Raw genomic sequence first — 4,449 nt, forward strand, 5'->3', positions numbered from 1 at the left:
GGTTTCCTTCCCTTCACTCATGGTTCCCTGTATATTTTCCTTTATTTCACTTTGTATAGCCTACATTTCTTCCTTCATTTTGTGACCAAGCTCAATGAATTCTGTAAGCACCTTGATTACCAGTGTTTTGAATTCTGCATCAGGTATGGTATCTGTCTCCTCAACGCTTAGTTCTTTTCTGGAGTTTCGAACTGTTCTTTCATTTGGGCCATATTTCTTTCTCTCAGTGCACCTGTTATCTTGTGAGGAGCAGAGCCTTAAGTATTCGCCAGGGTGGAGAAACCTCTTCTTTGCATAGTGGCACTGTCTGTGGGAGAGAGGTCAGAGAGGGAACTATGCCACTTGCTCAGTTCTCACCCCAGTTTCCGTCACTTCCCACAAGAGGATTGTGTCCTTTCAGGTGATGATTCACAGGTGGGTGGATTTATGTACGTTCTAGGCCCTTGCAGACCTCACCAACCAACTCTCCTGTGAGACTGGGAATTTCCCCCACCATGGCAACCCCCACAGATTTTTACAGTCAGAGGTTTTGAGTCTTTAGTTTCCTATGCTGAAACCCTGGGTTTTGTGGCCTGTCTCACTCCCCCATTGTTCCTCCCGGCTTATCCACACGCAAATGTCGGATCACACAGTCTGCACCCTCCTTGCCATGCATCCTCTCTGCCCCCATATCTGCCTCTTACCAGTCCAGATGAATGTTTCTTTAACTCCTTGGTTCTTGGACTTCCATGCAGGTTGACTTTCTGGCAGTTCTGGTTGTTTTTTGTTTTTAAATTGGTTATTATCCTTCTTTTGGTTGTGCAAGGGAGTGAAGAAGCACTTCTGCCTATGCCTCCATCTTGTCCAGAACTCTATAATCCATAGTTGATGTTCATGGTGTCTGCTACTGTAATGAAGTAAATGTTGGGTGATATTAAATAGGTGATTGAAAATTTCATGTGGTTTTTTCCTTTAAAATAAAATACAAATATTTCATTTTCACAAAAAAATTTGATTTGGATATTTTAGGTATGTTAGCAAACTCCTGCATGATATAATATTGACTATTGCCAAATTAAAGTCTCTATTTGAATGCTATCAACTTCAACTAGTCCACCTGACTGTGGATCATTGTCCATCGAGAAAACTCCAGCATGAAACTTCACAAACCACCTTTGAAACATTTCATCAGTTACACCACCTTCTCCATAAACTGCACAAATCTTTTAATGTATTTCAGTTGTGTTTTTACCTTTATTGAAATAGTAAAGGATATTACTTTGAAAATGTTACATATTTTCTTCCATCTTCAATAAAATTGTTACACAAAAATTCACCAATTGTGATGTTTCATTTCAATGTGAGCTAATATGACAGCTATCACAATAATGTACCAAAATCATTTTAGAGTGATGTTAAAGACAACTAAATTCTTCTAGAGCCATCACATGAAAAAAAACACAAATTTTTGGCCAATCCAATTGATTAACTTATAATTTCCACAAAATCTCAACACTAAACACCCATGATTTCCAGCTTCCACAAGTTGTTACAAACACCATATTCTGTAACAAGAAACATTTACTAGATATTACAGTCAGGGAATCACTAAGCAAAAGAAAGAGACAGAATGAGACCAGAAAGAGGAAAAAAGTGAGGGACAGAAGAAAGAAAGAAACAAATTATGAACCTATGAACATTGGACATTATATAAGAAAGAATGATAGTGTGGGTTGTCCCCACCAATTTTTCAAAGACTCCATATCATACAAACATACGGACAGAAATACAGAGAGGGAAAAATTTTAAACTCAAGCAAATAAAGAAAATATCAGGTTAGAAGTAAAAAATAGCAAAGACAGATGGTTGGTCACATGAAGAAAGTACTGAATGCCCACTGGATTTGAGTATAATCAGGTCAAGGCCGACTTTTGCCAACAGATGCGGGAAAGCAGTGAGGACAAAGCCGAGACAAAGAGAACTGAAGTAGGAATGGGAAGTGAAGACATCTTTACTAGAGTATGTTTTTATCTCTGGACTAAACAGTATACAGGGAAACGTGTCTATGTGGATGACAAGGTTTTGGTGCCTGGAACAATCATAAGCACCAAGTTCTCCCTGGGCAGGAGGAGCTCCGCTTACAAAAGCGAGTATAAGCCACACACAGTAATGACTTACTGGTTGTTATGACAAAAACTATTCATATTCTACCAATTTTATTAATGAAGACTTTCCAAGTCCTCAGAAATCTTTACAACCCACAAGTAACAAAAATATTTCCTCTTCTTACAGCCTCTACAAAGCACATCACAGATGGCATCTTCCTTTTTGTGACTGTCAAGGACATTGGTCATATTTGCAGCTCAACTGCAGTAGCCCTAAAGGATCATACTAACTTCATAGGGGAATCTGACAAAGATTCTGGTTGCTAACCAGAATCATCACATTCATTATTAAACTACACACATCATTAAACTACATTTTATATAAGGCCATTTATCTATTTCTAGGTTCCCATTTTTATGTATGGGCCCCTCTGAACCTCCTGAAATGCATCACAACGCAAACTGGGAAAACTCACCCAGGATCCATGCATTTTCTGCTGCTCTTGGAAAAAGTGTAGAGATTGTTAACAGCACACCTAGGGGAGAAGGAACAAGTAATGAAGCCATGAACCTCTTGCATAGGAATCAGCAAAGAAAGCTCAGTAAAATGACACCCTGTGAACACTCAGAAGGGCCTACAATGGAGACAGAAGAGAGTTACACACCTGAACCATTGTAATACCAAAAGGATCTGAGGCAATTGGACAGGTTGCTCTCTTTGGTGAGTGTCCTTTTTCAAACAGTTGGCCACCACTAAATACAAGGTGAAACAGATTCCCGTTACTCTGCTGGAATACTCTCTTACTGTTTCTTTCTACTGCTAAACCGCAAAGAATCATGGCAACGCAGAAGTGAGCTCCTCCAACCTGGGCTAAATGTGCATCAAGGTATGGTTTTGTTTACCAACTAAACTGGTTACCGCTCCCTTAATCTCGTATTAAGAAAACGGTAATACAGCCCTGGCTGGCGTAGCTCAGTGGATTGAGCGCGGGCTGGGAACCAAAGTGTCCCAGGTTCCATTCCCAGCCAGGGTACATGCCTGGGTTGCAGGCCATAACCCCCAGCAACCGCACATTGAAGTTTCTCTGTCTCTCTCTCTCTCTCTCTCTATCTCCCTCCCTTCCCTCTCTAAAAATAAATAAAATTTTAAAAAAATTATACTTTAAAAAAAAAAAAAGAAAACGGTAATACAGGGGACACAACACTTGGCCTGGAGTCTGAGTCCTGTTAGCAATCTCACCTACAGGCCCAGACACCTGGACAGTCACCACCCTTCTCAGGCCCAATCCTTTCCTCTGTCACAGATGAAGCAGGGGGTGACCCTTGAGACCTATCCTCCCCTGCCCAGGGCAGAGCCAAGGGGGATCAGCACACACAGAGATCAGAGAACAAAGGTGCCAATGGACATTCAGAGTCACATTTGGAACTCGGGGAGGGCCAGAGGCGGAGAGTGAGTATAAGGGTGTACAGGTAGGAGGTGACACGGCACCTCCACAGCCTAGGCTGTGATCGCCCCCACCTTAGTCCCCCAGGACACCGAGAAGTCACAAAGTCCCAGGAGAACGAGCGCCCATTCCACAGAAGCCTGCCCGCACCCCCGGCCTAGACACGCCGACTCCCAAAACAGGTCAAATGCTACAGAAGGCAGGACACACTCTCCTGTCCTCCGTCCGGGGCTAGTCACTCCAGCCCTGCACAACCGCTGGGCGGGAAGGTCAAGAAACAGACCTAAGGCTGCAAACGCTGGACTTACCCTTTCAGATGTCGCTTATGTGCCCCAAGGCCCGCGCCTCACCCTGACCCTGACCGGGCTGCTCTCCTGCTGCTTCGCTCGTGGGATCCTCACCTCTGCGCCTCCCAAGACTCTGCAACCAGCCGGATCTAGCCCAACAACTCACTTTGGGGAACCGCAGAACCCCGCTGCTGCGGGGGCCTAAACTATTCCCCATGCCTCTGCGGATAGGGACACAGCGATGCAATGGGCTAGGCCTGGTCGTCGGCCGCCGCTGCCGCTTGCTACTAGGAGCCTTCCGGTGGTGCTCGGAGGTCCCCGCTCCACGCTCCGCCCGCTCGTGCGCAAACCCTTGCCAGCACAGCCACGCTCTCTTGTGGTGGAGACCCAACCCGACAGCAGCCAGCCAGGAGGACTAGAGCATCCACCCTCAACACGGCGAAAGCCTGCGGAACCGCGCAGGACTGGAAGCCACCGCGCGTTGCGGAGGCAATGCGCGTGCGCCAACGCGCACCGGGACGGAGGTGCACGCGCGCAGAAGGACCCGGCTGCTGCATTCCAGGCACCACGGAGGGAAACCGGAAGAGCACCAGGACTTTGCTTCCCCGCGGGGGGCGTCTTAACTGAATCCGC

General features: G+C 45.6%; 1 long non-coding RNA gene across 1 annotated transcript; it reads right to left on the bottom strand.

Annotated features, from left to right (window-relative positions):
* Positions 1–2,454: 2,454 nt before the first annotated feature.
* LOC118497496 lies at positions 2,455–4,067 on the bottom strand. Its single transcript, XR_004900020.1, has 3 exons — positions 3,838–4,067; positions 2,750–2,837; positions 2,455–2,620 (listed from the first exon to the last, which is right to left on the bottom strand). It is a non-coding gene; the product is annotated as an uncharacterized LOC118497496 (long non-coding RNA).
* Positions 4,068–4,449: the final 382 nt, after the last annotated feature.

This window comes from Phyllostomus discolor, chromosome 12 (genome assembly GCF_004126475.2).
Source record: "Phyllostomus discolor isolate MPI-MPIP mPhyDis1 chromosome 12, mPhyDis1.pri.v3, whole genome shotgun sequence".
Taxonomy (NCBI): domain Eukaryota; kingdom Metazoa; phylum Chordata; class Mammalia; order Chiroptera; family Phyllostomidae; genus Phyllostomus; species Phyllostomus discolor.